Here is a 19086-nt window from a genome sequence, read left to right as displayed (position 1 = left end):
ATTCTAGAGAGCATTTGATTGGACAGAAAATCTGATGAGAAGCTGAAGTGCAGCATGATGTCATCAAAATCATTGATCCGTATTGGCGCAAGTGAGTACGGAAGAGGATTAGGGCCAAGCAATAATAAAAAAATAAAACCATCTCGAGATTAAAGTTGTTAAATTTCGAGAAAAAACTCGTTAAATTTCGAGAAAAAAGTCGAAATAAAATGTTGAGAATAAACTCATTAAATTACGAGAAAAAACTCATTAAATTTCGAGAAAAAAGTCGAGATAAAATGTTGAGAATAAAGTAATTAAATTACGAGAAAAAAAGTCGTTAGATTACGAGAACAAATTCGTTAAATTATGAGAAAAATGTTGTTAAATTTCGAGAAAAAAGTCGATAAAATGTTGAGAATATAGTCATTAAATTATGAGAAAAAAGTGACTAAATGACTTTATTCTCAACATTTTATCTTTTTTCACAAAAAATACTTTTTTCTCGTAATCTAACGACTTTTTTCTCGTAATTTAACGAGTTTATTCTCAACATTTTATCTCGACTTTTTTCTCGAAATTTAACGAGTTTTTTTCTCGTAATTTAACGAGTTAATTCTCAACATTTTATCTCGACTTTTTTCTCGAAATTTAACGATTTTTTTCTCGAAATTTAACAACTTTAATCTCGAGATGGTTTTATTTTTTTTATTATTGCTTGGCCCTAATCCTCTTCTGTAAGTGAGAGACTAAGTTTTGAACGCTTGTATCTTCTAAATGCAAATTTTTTTTTTTTTTGGGGGGGGAGTTACTCAGTTTAATTTCCATAACACAAGGTACAGTGCACTGAAAGAAAAATGGTATAGAAACAATTTTCACTCAGAAATTTAAAGTAAATTCCACAATTAAGTTCACCCAAAAATGAAATTTCTGTCATTTATCTCCTACCCTCATGTCGTTCCACACCCGCAAGACCCCTGCTTACCCCCAGAACACAAACCAAGACATTCTGATGAAATCCAAGAGGTTTTTTTATCCTCCATTGAAAGCAACAAAATTACCACATATCTTAATTTGTGTTCTGAAGGTGAACAAAGGTCCCACGGGTGCAGAACAACACAAGGCCGAGCAATCAATGACAGAAATTTAACTTTTTTCCTGCAGAAAAATAACTTATAAATCACTTGTTATGCCATTTCATCACCAAACACTGGATTCAATCCTTTTATCAACTTGTTTTCTTTAAATTAGGACAGGTTTTGCTAAATGCGAATTTTGTCATTGTTTTGGAACACACTAGCTTATAGATAACAGTAAGGCTAACATATTCATACTAAAAGCCAAACTTCTATTTTGATTTCATGGTGACTTTAATGGAGGGTTTTGTTATGCCAATTGGTGGCGACAAGTGAATGTTTATGAGTGAGTCATTGATTGATTCATGAGTGAGTCATTGATTGAGTGTTCAAAACACTGATTAATTCAGGAATAAAACAAATGACTGTGGCTGAATCCAAAATCGCTCCCTAAACCCTCAATTACTATTCCCTACGTTAGTTCACTAATACAGTTCACTTGAAGGAGAGGATGAAAACAAGTGAGTGAATTCGGACAGTCGTTAAGCGTGCATCGGGTTGGCGCCGATGGCCTCATGGGTAGCTCGCCAACATGTAGCGTCAATGTGCTTCCGGCGACCCGAGTTCGATTCCCGGCTCGTGGTCCTTTCCCGATCACGTCCCCCTCTCTCTCTCTCCTACTTTGCTTCCTGTCTAATCACTGTCCTATCATAATAAAGACAAAAACGCCAAAAATAAATCTTAAAAAAAAAAAAAAAGAGTTGTACGGTTGTACAATGAGTGCACTCGATAACGTCCACTATGGTTTCAGACACCTCTACAAATGGCTGTTCCCTCAAACAGTGCCCTATTTGAGGGTATAAGGGGCGATTTCGGATTCAGCCCATATTTATTAATGAGTCATTGAATCGTTAACCAATTCGTTTAACAGTGCTGATTCACTCGCAAACAAAATGTAGTAGTAACTGGCAATATTGTGTCTAATGTATAAGTTACTAATTATTAACATACTGAACTGTTTTATTAAAGCAATATTACGCTGTGCAAAGAAGATTTTTCTGGAGGATTCTTTTCCCTTACTTCCTATGTTAAAAGGTCCATTCATAATGAATAATGATTTATTCATAATATGACTCCTTTTAAATAAAGTGATAAATATGCGGTCTATGAGTTTAGAGTTTGTGTGCATGTCTGTATGCCTTTCTGTACTGGAATAAGCTGATGTGTATGTTTTTTAGAAATTGTGGATGTGCTGTGGGTTTGACAGTGTTTGTATGTATGTGTTCTGGCGATCCTCCAAGCGGGTCGAGGGGCCCAGCAGAGAGCAGACAGTTTCAGGGTGGCTGGGAGGAATATCTTTCTTTAGTCTTGCTGTATGCCTTCATAAACCTTACAGCTTTCTTTTCTAACAGCGTTTCCCTGAGTGCACACTGCTGTTCTTTCCTTCCTCCACTGGCATCAGGCACAATCTATTCCTCCCTGTTTGATTGGCAGGTGTTGGCTTATAACTTTTTGAATGTTCCTCTTGCTTATTGTGAGGTAATGACTTCTGATTGTGGTGGATTGAAGCCAGTGTTTAAGCTAAATTATCTAGGCTAATGAATGCGCTCTTCAATTATTTATCTGACTCAAAGACGTGCTCGCTCTGCACAGTATATATAGACATCCTGCTGGCTGGTTGGCTGGCTGGCCTGATGACCTAGTGACTGACTGGCAGCCGTGCTGACTGGCCTATTTGCCAGGATTTGCTGAGTCACGCTGCCCATGGGGTGGAGGGGCTCTCTAGAGCCGGTCCTAGATCTGCAGGGAGGCACTTATACTGATTCTAATGTGTATTGATGTACATTTGTGTTTCACAAAGTCAACATTTTTCAGAGTGTGCCTTAAAGACCTCAATAAATGGTTCAACGAGTGGAGTTTTCTTTCCTCTGTTGACATATTTCATCTATCTATCTATCTATCTATCTATCTATCTATCTATCTATCTATCTATCTATCTATCTATCTATCTATCTATCTATCTATCTATCTATCTATCTATCTATCTATCTATCTATCTATCTATCTATCTATCTATCTATCTATCTATCTATCTATCAAATGATTTCCAGGCCCTGAAAAGTCATAAAAAATGATACTTACATACTGAACACCGATGAGCCAAAACATAATGACCAGTCACAGGTGAAGTGAATATCGTTGATCATCTTCTATCAAGGCCATATATTAAGGTCTGGTAAGCAAAGAATCAATTCTCAAAATCAACATGATTCATGAGAAATGGGCAGGAATAAAAATCTGAGTGACTTTGACAAGGGTCAAATTGTTATGGCAAGACGACTGGCTCAGAGTATCTCTGAAATGGCAGGGCTTCTGTGTTGCTCCCGGTCAGCAGTGGTGAGGATTTTACAAACAGTGGTCCGAGGAGCGACAACCCACAAACTGGCGACAGGGTGTTGGGTTCCCAAGGCTTATCAATGCACAAGGGCAACAAAGGCTATCCCGCCTGGTCTGAGCCAACAGAAGATCTACTGTGGCACAAGTCACACAAAATTTTAATGATGGTTATGGAAGGAGTGCCTATGATGTCCCCTGTCCACCGTTGAAAGTGTTGCAAGTGTCAGAACTGGACCTTGGAGCAGTGGAAGAAGGTCGTTTGGTCCAGTGAATCCCATTTTCCTTAACATCACGTAGATGGCCGTGTACATGTGTGGAATGACGACAAGCCAGTGGAGGGAGTGTGATGCTCTGGATAATGTTCTGCTGGGAAACCCTGAGTCCGGCCATTCATGTGGACGTACATTTGACACATTACCTACAAAAACATTGTTGCAGACCAGCTACACTCCTTCATGACAATGGTGTTCCCTGGTGGAAATGCCTCTTTCACCAGTATAATGCACCTGCCACACTGCACACATTGTTCAGGAATGGTTTGAGGAACATGATGAAGAGTGCAAGGGTGCAAGGTGTTGCCTCGGCCTCTAAATTCCCCAGATCTCAATCCAATTGAGCATCTGTGGGATGTGCTGGACCAACAAGTTTGATCCAACAAGTTTGGCTGCTCCACCCCACAACCTACAGGACTTGAAGGATTTGTTACTATTGTCTTGGTGCCAAAGACCACAAAACACCTTCAGGGGTCTTGTAGAGTCCATGCCTTGGTGTGATGGTGCTGTTTTGGCAGCACACAGAGGACCAACAGCACATTAGCTAGGTGGTCATAATGTTTTGGCTCATTGGTGTATATTGAAATTTCCATGGCTTTTCAAGCAGTGTTATTTTAGTCTTATTTACTATGATAGTATTTATTAATATTTTGCTATTATTAATTTTAACGTAGCCAATAGTTTAAGTTTTTAGTTAACAATAACAGCAATGTCTGAAAATCACTATTTTATAATTCCATGATATTTCCATGTTTTCACTCATCGTTAAGAACCCCTATAAGGGACACAATAGTCTAAAAGGTTTAAATTCACAAACTTTAGGTTGCGAGACCATTAGCCACTAGGCACTCTAGTGTGTGGTAGGGTTTGGGCGATGTCTACCAAAGTGGCATCAGATGATGTGCGTTTGGCTTTAGATAAAACTACTAGAGGATATCAACATCATGATGTCTGTCAGTCATCGGCGATGGACGGTGGCATCGTCTATTGGCCCAACCCTAGTGTGTGTGAAGTGATTAGGAGCAGTATTAGATACACGGGAACATCAAAGGACACCTATTAAAAACACTAAAGCTCTTAAAAACCGATCTCATGTTGCTGACTAGAGAAAAGATGTGGGAATAAATGTGTTGTTGAGTGAAGAAAACCTCAGTCTGTTTAGTAAACGCCACAATGGCCTCCTCAGCCACCCTGACAACCACAAACCGCCACAGCTACATTACAGTAAACACCATCTGAGACACACTAACAATGAGAGACAATGGTTAACATGAGAGGGAAGCGAAAAGATGCAGTTTGTGTAAATGTTTATTGTGCTTAGATGTTTATTAGTGTCCATAGAAACTCTTGAGTTTAGTGTGTTGAGGTATTTGTATCTCTAAAGGTAGATGGCAGAAGACAGGGACACCTGCGTTTGAAATGTGGCATAGGGGCTGGCGTGCAGGTAGAATCCACAACTACAGCTACATAATGACTGGATACCTGCATGCCTGAACAGATGACATGTGTAAACCCCCCATCAACACAGCCTTGGTGGTCCAGTCCTCACCTTCTAGTGGGGGACAAGCACATCCATTTCTGTTGAAGATAACATCTAATGGCTTAGGCAAAGGCCTAGAGAGACTTGTGTGGGTGTTGGAATGCTATAGCCGTTTGGATATTCACTAAAACTACAGAATTACAACCATGTTAAAAACAAGACATTTTGTCTATTAAAGAATTTGAATGGCTTGGATGAGACCTCATGGGCTGAGGGTATCATTTAGTACGAGTCCATTGACTAATAGGGTACAACGGGGCTAAAGGCGCGGGGGGGCAAAAGGCACCTTTGATTTTATTTTTCTCTAAACCACTAGATGGCACAAAAACTTGCCGCAGCACTTTCCTAAATATCTGCTTTTCAAAATGCACGTGCAAATTTGTCTGATCTTTGATGCGATCGCGGGCAGCAACGCAAAGTTGATTCTGAGGTAGTTTGATCTAATATTTTATGTTTTTAAAATGTTGTTGATTTAAGTATCAAATAAGAATCCATTAAATTAATGTTTGTATTTTCAGACAAAGGTCTTCTTAATGATTTTCAGTTTTGTTCAAGGTAATTCAAGCAACAGTTTTTCAATAACGGAAGAATATGTAAAAGTATGGTATTTGGGGTAAAAAGCGCCCCTGCTGTTGGGGCAAAAGGCACAATAATTAATATGTTAATTAGGGGTGTGACGAGATCTCGTGGCACGAGATCTCGCGAGACTAATATGTGACGAGACTTCTCGTAGAGGCGAAAAGTAGTCTCGTGATGTTGTTGCCATGACAGAGTGTTAGGATGATTAGGAAAGAATATGCCACGCTTCGTTTACATTACGCCTCCACTGTCGTTTTGCTTTGTATTTAAATAAAAACCATTTAATTCAGTTGGATAATGGTTGCCACCGCTCCATATTTACAGAGTTACGCGCGATCGCTAAAAGTGAAAGTAAACGCGCGCGCGCATTCAAACGCGATTTCAATACCCCGCATTTTGAAAGCGGCTCCCTGATGAATGCAAATATCTCTCAATATGAAAGCTATCTTAGGCTGGGCAGCGTAGTTGTAACCTCTGAGCTCTGTATCAAAGAAAAATTTGGTCTTATTTGCACTTTGGTTGCACTTATTGTAAAGTAATTACCATAAAAAATGAATAACAGTTTTCTCTTAATCTTATTAAGCACAAACAATAAGGTTTCATTTGTTAACATTAGTTAATGCACTGTGAACTATCATGAACTAACAATGAATGACTATTAACTAACATAAACAAAGATTAATAAATACTGTAGCAAATATATTGCTCATTGTTAGTTGATGTTGGTTAATTAATGTTAATAAATGAGACCTTATTGTAAAGTGTTACCATTTTTATTTATACTGTTTTTATGATCAGTTTGAGGAAAGGAGTTCAGTTAGGAGGTCAAAAGTTGTAGAAGCTCATAAATCATGTACAGTAAGGTCTGAAGAGACTGAAATACAGAAGAGAAGTCAGTCAGTTGAGTTAGTAGCAAAACCTTTTACAGTACTTGAGTGTTGTTGTCTTTTACTGCATATGATAATTATACTCAGTAGAACTGAAATTACATTCATTACAAGATGATTAGTTAAAACATTTTAAAGACACCTGCAGAATATTTTTTCTAGTCATGTATTTCGCCATTGAGGATTTCTTAAAAATAGTGTGTAAAAATCTTGTCTCGTCTCGTCTCGTGAACTCAATCTCGAGTCTCGTCTCGTGAGATACCTGTCTCGTCACACCCCTAATGTTAATGAATAGCTGGCTGACTTTTCCATTTCTTGACATGACATGGTTAGATTCACATAGCAAATATCATAGATCAAACTGGGTATCCATCTTAGAGATGATCACCATATTTATGAAACAATCATATTTTAAAATATATTAATCATATCATAATAACATATTTATTGTTACTACTGTAAATCTACATTAAATAGGCTATTATGGGATCTCCTTCAATGCTTTCAGAAACTTTACTTTTTAAAATATGTTTGTTTCTGTATTTCTGTATTTTTAAAATCTATTTTTATATTTTATATACAAAAATATATTACATAGGCCTATTTTAATGGCAGTATATTTATTGAACAAAAATGAATTCTATTATTTATCAAAATAACCAGAAAATAGTACAAACTTTGCTAAAGTGATTCTTTTGAACAAGTATTAACCGAGTCATTATTAAAAACATATTATTTTAGCTAAAGTATTTTTGTATGAATACTGTGTGCCTTTTACCCCATGCTGGGGGGCCTTTTACCCCATGTGTGGGGTAAAAGGCCCCCCTCACCACCTCATACATTTATAAGATTTATAAACAAAATTAACCACTTCATGATTTTTTCACACAAAATTTGTTGTTCCATCAATGTTCAATGCAAACATATATATTTTTCCTGCAATCATATACTTTGAGAGTGGTGAAGGTGTGCCTTTAGCCCCGTTGTACCCTATATGTATATTTACTTTCTATAATACCATTAACTAATGTACAGTTTATGTGGAACTTTTTGGGGGAATTCTGCCTCATTAGAAAAAAAATTGCATTAAAGGTGGGGTGAGTAGATTTTCAAAAACACTGTTTGGAAGTTAGTCAAGCCGACACCAACAACAAACGTGTAACCAATCAACATTTGGGTGGCGTCGGACAGTCGAGGAGAGAGAACGAGCAAGAGGGAAAAAAACTGCAGAAAGAGATGATGAAACACTATACAAAAGAGCTCAAAAGAATATCACTGGAATGAAGATTTATGACTGGTCAAGATCTTTAGGACCCCCGTTAATATTAGAAAAGCTTTCCAGTGCTGGAGAGAGCTAAGTGGGAAGGCCTGAAAACAGGCGCGGAGGCTTCTTTGATCCCGTTCATGTGAGTAACATGGTGTTGATTGTCTGGAGCTGCTGTGCTGTTTGCAACTAACAACAGACACTTGTTTGTATACTATATTTGTGTACTGTATGTTCATTTTTTGTGCTTCCTTGTCATTCATCAACTGCGCTTTATTTTTCGTGAAGCATTTTGTTGCGCGTCAGCTGTGATAAACAGACATCCACTCTCGCATTGCGTGTGTAACAGAGGCCAGATAGTGAGAGCTGTGCAGGTAAACCACTGCGCACTGATGACCGCTAGAGAATAACTCTAGCGTTATTGTCAGTGCACTCGCCTCCCCTGCCAGCAGCAAACGGGCCGGGGTTCGAGACCGACTTGGAGCAGGGTGGTTAGGATTGGAGAGTAAGTTTTGGAGGTGGGGCAATAAAGAGAGGGTTGGGTTTGTTTGGGTTGATTTTAAATATCAACAATGTTCAACACCGTTTTTGAAAATCTACTTAGCCCACCTTTAAGTGACAAGAAATTGTTTGGGAAAGAGAAAATGTATGGGATAAGGACACATCTTCCACAGAGAAAGTTTAAGTTGAAAGCATGAGGAAAAAATAATAAAATCATGAAGTCATTTACACAATATTTTGGCTGTAAGAATGGAAGCTAGTTTCTTTACATAAAATGCATAGATTTGAACTAAAGAAGCATAATTTATTATACAATGCTTGTCAGATATATATAAAAATATGTATTGAAATATAACCTTGGTAGACACACTACCATTCAAAAGTTGGGAGTCAGTCTTCTTTCTTTCTGTTTTTCTTTCTTTTTTTCAGAATTTATTTAGCTTTTTTTAAATTTTATTTATCAATTATGCATTTATTATACATGTCAATTAGACATTTATATGTTACAAAACATTTATATTTTGAATAAACATTGTTCTTTTGAACTTTCTATTCGTCAAAGAATTGTGAAAAAAATGTATCAGTTTCCACAAAAATATTAAGCAGCACAACTGTTTTATCATTGATAATAAGAAATGTAAGCACCAAATCAGCTTTGCCATCATATGAATAAATTATATTTTAAATTTCACTCTAAAAATGCTGGGTTGAAAATGGACAAACCCAAAGATTGGGTTGTTTTAACCCAGCGGTTGGGTTAAATGTTTGCCCAACCTGCTGGGCAGTTTTATTTAACCCAAAAATTAATGTATGACTGGCTTAAAATGAACCCAAAACAGGTTGAAAATTAAGAACCAGACACATAATTACTAGAGGCAACAATGATAATAAAAAGGTGAATATTTGTTAATAAGCAATTTAATAAATGTTTAATTATTATTCATTAAACTTCTTACATACTGTGGGTCCAAAAGCAAGCAATGCAGTAATTTTTTAACAATAGTTGAGTTAAATAAAACTACCCAGCAGGTTGCGCAAACATTTAACCCAACCGCTCGATTAAAACAACCCATTCACTGGGTTAAAACAACCCAATTGCTTGGTTTGTCCATTTTATATTATGTTTTACAGTAATTTTGATCAAATAAATGACTAAAAGACTTCTTTCAAAAACATTAAATCTTATCAACCACAAATTTTAGGGACGCTAGTGTATTTGAAGATTTTGGTCTTTCCCTTTTCTACATAGAAATGAATTGTCTGGAGGCGTTACCAAGATGGCAGCCGAGTGAACTGACTTGTCGGACTTGAACCTGCAGCAACTGAGCGCTGACTCAACCTGTTGCTTACTGCTGCACCATGGCTCCAACCTCTTAATACGTTCATGTCGTATACTGAGCACATGAGGCATTTACGTAGCATGCTGGTATTGCTTTTGACTCTCTTTGTGTAAAACTGAAGCCATTTACCAGGGATATAGAGAGAAATGTTTCCTATTACAGTGACAGAGTGCGCAACACAGAGACGAATGAGATAGAGGTTGAAGGGAGAAAGAGGGTAGAGCGGCAAGAGGGAAATAAACATTAGAGAAACGGAGAGAGAAAGAGAGGATGGATGGTGCAACTAAGCTATGCATGCTGCCAAAATCGTAGAAATAAATTAAAAAGGAGCCCAGCGAAGGAAGTTTGTTTTGCTGTGACGTTTGTGCAGAGTCGAAAGACCTTCTGTCCTGGCGAGGCGGATATGACTGCGGCCAAAAAATCTTTCCTTCAAACTTCAGCCAAAAGTTGAAGAGAGATCATAGCTCTCTCACACTGGCAGCAATGAAAAAAAAACGTAAGCATTGCACACATGATCAATCGAGCATTTCACTTCTTCTCTAATTAACATTCAATTTAAAAAAAAATGAATGCCCAAGTTAGTTAAATGTATTATTTAATTTTGTAAACAACATTTAGACAAATTCATTTTGATAACTCTTGTTTTAATTCAGAGCTTTGATATGCTATTATCGAATAAATTATGGTGCTTGATTAAATTGTTTGGTATTAAGTGGCATGTTGATGACATGTTAATTGTTCTTTTCAAAACACATTTATGCATTTTAATGCAGCTGAAGCAGTTGTAGTTGATATTTGACCCTGAGGGAATGAGGTAAGAGCAAAATGAGAGGGAAGGTTGAAGGTTGAGCAGAAAGGGACAGTTAAAGAAACAGATTTAAGTGGTGACTAAACATTTGACAAAAAACTAACAAAATAGTGTAGAAAAAATATATACACCATATATATAATACACAAGGACCTTTTGTCTATCTAACAAATGTTTTGACATTTTTGTATGTTACCTTTTACATTATTACTGTTTCATGAATCGTTTATGCCTCATTATTGTTTTATTTTTCATTTTGGCTAAACATTTTGAAAAGCTTGTGGATTGTAATTGCCTCTCGCATCACTTTCTGTTAAATAAAAAATTTAACCCTATAAAGCCTACTGTTCATATTTGATACACAAATTTCTAAGGCCTGTTGTACACATACATGCCTTCTGTTGTCTGATTGATCTTTTATATTTTTTAAAAGAAAGTAAAAAGGCCTTTTAGTATAAATATAAAAATGCCTACCAACAGGTTGTGGTTCACGTGTCTTTTTGCTGTGACATGTTTTACTGATTTTTATAAAGTAAATGTAAGTCCTATTTCAAGATGAACACTTAGCAACTTTGGTTTACTTGACTATCCGTGCATCATTTTTTAGAAAAATCATGTTAAAACGTGTTTAGACTTTATCTAAAAGTTCAATAAACTGTTCCATTTTTTAGGTGATTTTTTTTGGACTATTATTTCATATGCCAGGCTTTACAGGGTTAATATTTGACAGCTAGATCAAGACAGTGATCAGTGTGTCTACATCAGATCTTGTTTGTGCTCTTTCATTCAACCAGATGTCACCTGGTGACACTTGATTAAACACACCTGTGACATATGGCTTCAAGGACTTATGTTTCCAACACATCTTCATCCCCATCATAGTCATTATTAGAGCATCCCAAAAAACTGGTGTCAAATCAACAGTAAGGTCCAAAACAGGTACATGAACATGAATGCTTTTAGCTAGACAAGCTTGATTTGACACATCACTGCCACAAGGGGCGCTATAACAGGCATCAGCAATATTCAGTCTTCTACACAGCAAATATTCTCTTTCGAGAAGACAATCTTGCTGAGCAAGTTAATTAAGCTAACAAGCTACTTGAATAAAAGCATATTTACTTTTAATGGCACAGATATTTGAAGTTAACAACTAAAACTACCTTCACAGTAATGCGTGGGAAATACACTCTAAAACAAATGTTGGGTTAAAAACAATCCAAGTTGGGTTGAAAATGGACAAACCCAGCAAATGGGTTGTTTTAACTCAGCGGTTGGGTTAAATGTTTGCCCAACATGCTGGGTAGTTTTATTTAACTCAACTATTGTTTAAAAATTACTGTATTGCTTGCTTAAAATGAACCCAAAATATGTTGGAAATGAACATTTATCAATATGTTTAATAGATTAACATTTATTAATAAGTTGAATGAATAATTAAACAATAAACATTTATTAAATTTCTTTTTAATAAATGTTCACCTTTTGATTATTATTGTTGCCTCTAATAATTATGTGTCAGATTTTTAATTTCCAACCTATTTTGGGTTCATTTTAAGCCAGCCATATAAGTAATTTTTAAACAATAGTTTGGTTAGATAAAACTGCCCAGCATGTTGGGCAAACATTTAACCCAGAATTTTTAGATTGTATGTTTGCGTAGAGTGTGCTTCTGGGTCACTGTGATTTGCCAAGTAAGACATGTTCCTGGGTCAAAATGTTTTGTTGATCCTGGAATAACATTCCTGTCTAAAAATGTAGTCCTACCCCTAAACCTAACCTTACCCATAACTTATCCTTAAAGCTGCTGTCCGTAACTTTTTTTGGTTAAAAATGATCCAAAATCAATTTTTGAACAAGTACATAACCAGCCAGTGTTCAAAACTATCGCCTTACCTTAGCCAAGTCACAACGGTAAGCTTGTAATACTGTTTTCTAATTTGAGTGGTACTGGTGGGTTTCAGCGGGAAATTCAAGCATGCCGCCATTCGTCTTTGCATTGTTATGTTGTCGTGTCTGTTACATAAATAACAAGTCCCAGCTAGTGGGCTATATGGCAAGTGAGGATGCTGCAGGTGAAGGATCATTTATAGCCTTTTATCACAGCAGCTGGAATAGTTAAACAGATTGTATGACAAATTAACATTAGTGATTAGACTGTATAGAAATTGAAATCTACAGGTAACGCTAATATAAACTAAATGCACATAGTAACACAATGCTAATGTTGTTAACATTAACAATTTGAGAACAAAGTATAACAATATTAATAATTTGCATGGTTTGATGTAGGGCTGCACGATTAATTGTACGATTTGAAAAAACCCATTGAAATCGCGCTTAAACGAGTCTTAGTGCGATTATGAAATCGCATAGCTGCAATCATTTTTTTATGCGTGGCTTGTCAATGAATTATGGCTCCAAATGCTAATCCATATGAAAACATCTGAAAGTTTGAATCGCTTATAATGTGCATTTGAAAAAAACAACACACGTCAAACATCTTTCCAGACATGAGAAGCATTTATTAACATCTTGTCCAACAAAAGAAAACATTTAATAATATGTTTTTTCTCCAAACTCACTTCATAACAGCAGTTGAGCATCCTTCTGTGAGATGATGTGGCTTCTTACACAGAATAAGGCAGTCGTGTGTTTATTAATCATGTTTAATCAATCAAAACGTTTCAATCTTCTGTTTATTCAGCTACAGCAATAGTATGGGATTTCCTGGAATTATGCATGTTATCTTCTTCTGCGGCAGGGCAGGTTTTGAGTTTCTGCTCAAGAGCACCCTCTGGCTTTCAGATGGAGAAGCATTTACTACTGATCACAGAGCCGTACAGCTCTGACAAGCTGCGCATAAAATAATCGCAGCCTTTGCCAAATCGCGTGCGATAAATTGTGCAGCCCTAGTTTGATGTGATATGAGCTAAGCGATCGTTAGATTTTATCACCATTGACAGCGCGATTTACTGTAATGCTTTTTTTTCTCAGTTGGTCAGAACAAAAGTGGCAGATTTGTTACTTGTTCAAATGACATTTTTCGGTGAAAATTCTTATTTTGGTCATACTTCAAGACTACAATCTGTGATTCCGACAGCCACATTCTCCTCAAAACATTAGATTCATCCGCGCTGACGAGCCGTGCTGATGCACAACTCACGTAAAGATGATAAATCCACAAATAACTGCAAATACAGGTTTTGAACAGAGATGGCGACAAAGAGGCAAAACTTACAGACTGCAGCTTTATCAGAGGGAAATGATAGGTGAATAACACCATCTAGAAGCACCTAACCCTGGTTGTAAGCTTAAAGTTGACATAAACTGTAAACTTGTCCCTCAAATCTGATTGGAATGTTGTTCCTGTTCACCGTGTTTCTGGCCTAAAACGCACCTTTGACCAGCATCCTAAGCAAGATACTGAATCCAAAACTTACAGTGTACTCCATGCAGGGTTGTTATTATTGTTAACTAAAACCAAAACCATTAATTTTTTTTTAAACTAAACAATTAAAAAGTCAAATAAAAAGATGAATCTTTTTTATTTCATCTAGTTGCCAATGCAACATTTATTATTTTCATTTAGTTTAACCTGAAGTACTAAAATAAATAAAAATGGATAAAACTATACAGATGTATTAAAAAAAATAATCAAAATGACAAAAACACAACAAAATGACTAAAACTAACTAAGATACAAATGAAAACAGAAAAAATAAAGATAAAATTAATTCAACATATTAATAAAAACTATAATAGTATATCATTACTAAAACAGCAGTGACTCCATGGCAGTGTTTGGTAGTTATCAGGAAAGCTCAGTCGAGCACACTAATGTATGTAAACAGCATCATCTGTCCCTGTTCTCTCCTTCATAGAGCAGAGAGGTAAAAGCTTCATACTCCACTAAGACACCGTCATGTTTTTTCTCTCCTGGAAGAGAGTTAATATATTTCCTTTCTATCAGCAGGGAAGCACTGTTTGTACATATCACTGCTGGAGGAAAAGGCAACAGATCATCGGTTTTCCTCTCCTTTGTTACCTGGGGGGACCCAGTTCGGGACTCAGCAGTGGGTAAAAAGCGAGAAAGCAATTGCTAACATCACGGGGAATTGAGCACACCCCAGGATGGAAAGAGAATCTGGTACTGTTGTTTTTAGCCAGCCCCCCCAAACGGGCGGTGTAATCGCTTGGGTTTGTTGGTGGTAGTGATGGTTCAGGATTAGATTGCCAGCAAATGCATTTAATCCCATGAGTCTCACCTCTACTCTTCCTCAGCATTTAATATTCTGTAGTGTGAACAACAGATTCTGTCACCTCTGAGCTCTCACACACTCAACACACTCGCACACTAGTTATTGTTTTGTTGTTGTCAAAATTAAGAGAAATGTATTTTAGTTTACTCTCGCTCTCTATTTCAAGCTTGAATAAATAGCAATTTCTTGTTGTTTAAATAAGTAAATATATTTCTGCTCTTGCGCTCAGCTTATACTTATGAAATCCTTTGTATTCTGCCGCTCTCTTTGGCCACTAGAAGAGTTTTTGTTGTCGGAGTGTCTCAGTGGAACAGGGTGATATAAGGATTGTGTCTCTCCAAATGACATTTAAACAGGGGTTTAGCAAAAGATTTTGGGAAAGATTGTTGGACCTGTGGTATATTCTAGTGTTTTACATGAACTATGTGCCCTCAAAATATACAAAAAAAACCCCCAAACTTTTTCCCCCTGTTGAATAATGCAGATTTCTTAATACTATACACTCTAAAAAATGCTGGGTTAAAAACAACCCAAGTTGTGTTGAAAATGGACAAACCAAAATTACTTTCATGATTTGATATCAGAACATTTTTTTTTTTGGCAAATAAACTTAGATAATGTGGTTCAGATAACATAATATTTTGAATTTCTGTTGATTAAACCAATTGTCTTCATTGTATTAACTCAAATTTTTAATTTCAATGAACCCAAAATTTTAAAGCAACCAGGTAACTTACTTTTTTAAGTTAAACTAACATTTCTTTTTTTACAGATTGGGTGTTTTAACCCAGCAGTTGGGTTAACTGTTTGCCCAACAGGTTGGGTAGTCTTATTTAACTCAACTATTGTTTAAAAATTACTGCATTTCTTGCTTAAAATGAACCCAAATATTTTTTTAAATGAACAATTATTAATGTTTAATAAATGTACATTTATTAAAGCAGAACTAAGTAACTTTTTTACCTTCATAAATAGTTAATTGGTTAATTGACTTGTAGTGGTGTGTTTGAGGCGTGCACTAACCCCCTCTGGCACGTCTAGGCCAGAAAACAGCACTTGCAAGTTGAGCTGCGCCGACCCGACACAATCTCGCCTCATGTTCACGTTCACGCGAGAGTGACAAAATGCTTTACGGTAATTCAAAAACAATATATATATTATGACTTTATAAGACAATTTCGAAAATTACCCGCCTCCGTCGAGATTTCTCGTACTGTATTTGCAAAACTACTGCGCTGGTGAGCATTGTAGTCGTTGTAGTCCAGAGCTGTGCTTGGAGTATTTATGACAGTGTGATTCACTGAAGGAACCAGTAGGGGGAGCTTCGCAAATCTCACCGAGTTCCGCTTTAATAAGTTTAATGAATAAAATATTCATTAAATCGTTTATTAATAAATGTTCACCTTTTGATTATTATTGTTGCCTCTATAATTATGTGTCTGATTTTTAATTTCCAACCTATTTTAGGTTCATTTTATACCAGGCATAGTCATTTTTAAACAATAGTTGGGTTAAATAAAACTGCCCAGCACGTTAGGCAAACATTAAAACAATTCAATCGCTGGGTTTTTCTATTTTCGACCCAACTTGAGTTGTTTTTAACCCAGCATTTTTAGAGTCTATATTACCATTTGTGGCTAAGTGTGTTTTGGTAAAACCTGTCAAGAACATGTCATATTTTACCCCACAATCAAAAGGAAAAAAATTTAAAATTATATTTTGCATTAAAAATAAAATTGCAAAACAATACAATAATTATATGTGACCCTGGAACACAAAACCAGTCTTAAGTCGCACGGGTGTATTTATAGCAATAGCCAACAATACATTGTATGGGTCAAAATTATCGATTTTTTCCTTTATGCCAAAAATCATTAGGATATTAAGTAAAGATCATGTTCCATGAAGATATGTTGTAAATTTCCTACCATAAATATATATAAAAAATATTTTTGTGAGTGAATATGCATTGCTAATGTGGACAACTTTAAAGGCTATTATCTCAATATTTAGATTTTTTTTTTTTTTTTTTTTTTTTTTTGCACCCTCAGTTTCCTGATTTTCAAATAGTCATATTTCGGCTAAATATTGTCAATATTGCCAAGCTTATTTATTCAGCTTTCAGATGATGTATCAATCTCAATTTCAAAAAACTGACCCTTATGGCTGGTTTTGTGGTCCAGGGTCACATATATTAATTAAACTGTAAAGTATTTATAGTGGTAGTGTGTTTATTAAAATGGTGATACTCATTTATGCTGTACTTTCAAAGCATGGCTGCACTTCATCCGGGAATTGTTGCCTGTTATGAATATTGCATATTCAGTTTCATCATAGCCTACTCATTTGACGTAGTATGCATATTGAGATTACAGTAAACACATGTAATTGTGTGATCTCATCTGGAGTGCTGGTGGTTTTTCTCTAATGTGTTTCAGAGTTTCTCTCTAATGTGTGTTGAGTGAGAATTGTAAATCCTAGTGGAGCTAATCCTGATTATATATATATATATATATATATATAAAAGAAAGCTTTACATATGGATTGGTCTGGAACCATGTATATGAGTGGTAGCATCTTACGTCACATAAATGGTAGGAACTATGACTGTCATATTTTGACACCTTCTCTCATGTCTCACTCTCAACAAAACAGCAGTACACCACGATTCACCGCGTCCTTACTAGACTGTTGAGCTCTTCCTTGCGTTGATTAGCCATTACCTATATCTGAACGACCAATCATAGCGGGTGGATTCGGAGCACAGGCGCTTGAATCGATGTCAGTCCGCCGTCAGTCACACTATATTCAATAGCAAGTCAACCTGACCTAGAATTGCTACTTATTACAATATGGACTAAACCATCCGGCCGGATCAAAGCGGGGGAGGCGAGCGCACATCAGCGGCACTCGCTCATTTCTGATGGGGGAAGCCATGTTAGTGCCGTGAGCTATTTTAATCGCTTGTGTTTCATAAGGAAAGGCTGTGACTAGCACGTTTTGGGGAGAGAGAATTGCTCGTGAAGCCCCGTCGCGCGGAATCGGACACCCCTCTGTGTTCTTCCAACCGCACACTTTTCACCATTAAAATATAGCGGCTTTTCCCAACCACTGTAAAGGAGAGCAGTCCAAAGGATAAAGGAAATAAGAGTATCCTTTTTGCATCTAAAACATATAATATGTCGATTAACAAACAAAGCATAGTGCTACAAGTGGTCCGATACATTGTCTATAAGGACTGACGCTGATTCTCATATTGTGTCAGTGCAGCCAGCTGCGGTTATTATTTGATCCACTGCTATATTTAACGCCTATCAGTCGCTCTACAAATACACTGCAGACTTGATTTAAAACGTTTGTTCTGGTGGATCTCATGCACACAAGAGCCTGCAGGATTTCAAGCTCTCTCGCTCGCTCTCTTTGGCCAGGAGCTTGATAAAACAGCTCCCCTCCCCCAAGCTTTGGCGAAACAGGAACAACTTCTTTGAGAGAGAAAAAAGGGCTGCACAAGTTTGGGACGTCTTGGATCAGCCGTTTGGCCATTTGTAGTCTGGAGCTGAGATTTTTTTTCCCCCTGTACCGATTCTTTGGGTTTTTACCTTGGATTGTAGGAGCCCTTTGTTAGCAAGAAGGCTCGGGCATCCATGCTCTTGAATTTTTCTTTTGGAAAATGGGATACCTCTAGGATTATAATGAGGGGAACGCGCTCGCTTGTGGAATAACTTCACTTTTTTTTCAGTGGGAATGGAATTCGCGGAGCCCTGATTTTTTTTTTTTTTTTTTTAATCAATTGCAAATGCAATGGGAAAAGTGCTTTGTGTGGAATATTTGCTTTTACCGTGCTCAACATGGGTAAGATTTGTTTTGCTTTCGATCCTACTTTTCTTCCATGCTCGATTGGCCTTGCTCCCATTGAAATATACTTAGGAAACCCCAAAGAATGCATTGTATACGATTATAGGATTTTAAACATCACATTTAAATAGACTAAGCACTATTAATTTACCTCGGTTGTGTTGTATTTTTTCCCCTTTTATCAATATGTATCAATATGTAAGACGCGTGTAACTTTCTTGCAAATACCATTATGGCTGGAGATGCTAAAGGAAGCTTGTTTTTCCCACCCCGCGGTTTTCCCTCTCTCATACCTACTTTTAATCGCAACAAATCTCAACAATTCA

At 36.6% G+C, this 19086-nt stretch overlaps 1 protein-coding gene across 5 annotated transcripts in view; it reads left to right on the top strand.

The window, feature by feature from the left end:
* Positions 1-19086, top strand: part of bcl9 (BCL9 transcription coactivator) — a 138460-nt gene that overhangs the window by 60181 nt on the left and 59193 nt on the right. For 3 of the 5 annotated variants that reach the window (XM_048196384.1, XM_048196387.1, XM_048196381.1), the window contains exon 1: positions 17884-18757. The exons of the other annotated variants lie outside the window; for them this stretch is intronic. The gene's annotated coding sequence lies outside the window, so the exon portion shown is untranslated. Of the gene's footprint in view, positions 1-17883; positions 18758-19086 lie in introns of those variants that run through there. 5 annotated transcript variants of the gene reach the window in all.

The sequence above is a fragment of the Megalobrama amblycephala genome, linkage group LG7, assembly GCF_018812025.1.
Source record: "Megalobrama amblycephala isolate DHTTF-2021 linkage group LG7, ASM1881202v1, whole genome shotgun sequence".
Classification (NCBI taxonomy): domain Eukaryota; kingdom Metazoa; phylum Chordata; class Actinopteri; order Cypriniformes; family Xenocyprididae; genus Megalobrama; species Megalobrama amblycephala.
Note: the sequence above shows the minus strand (reverse complement) of the source record. Positions and strands in the feature narration are given on the sequence as shown.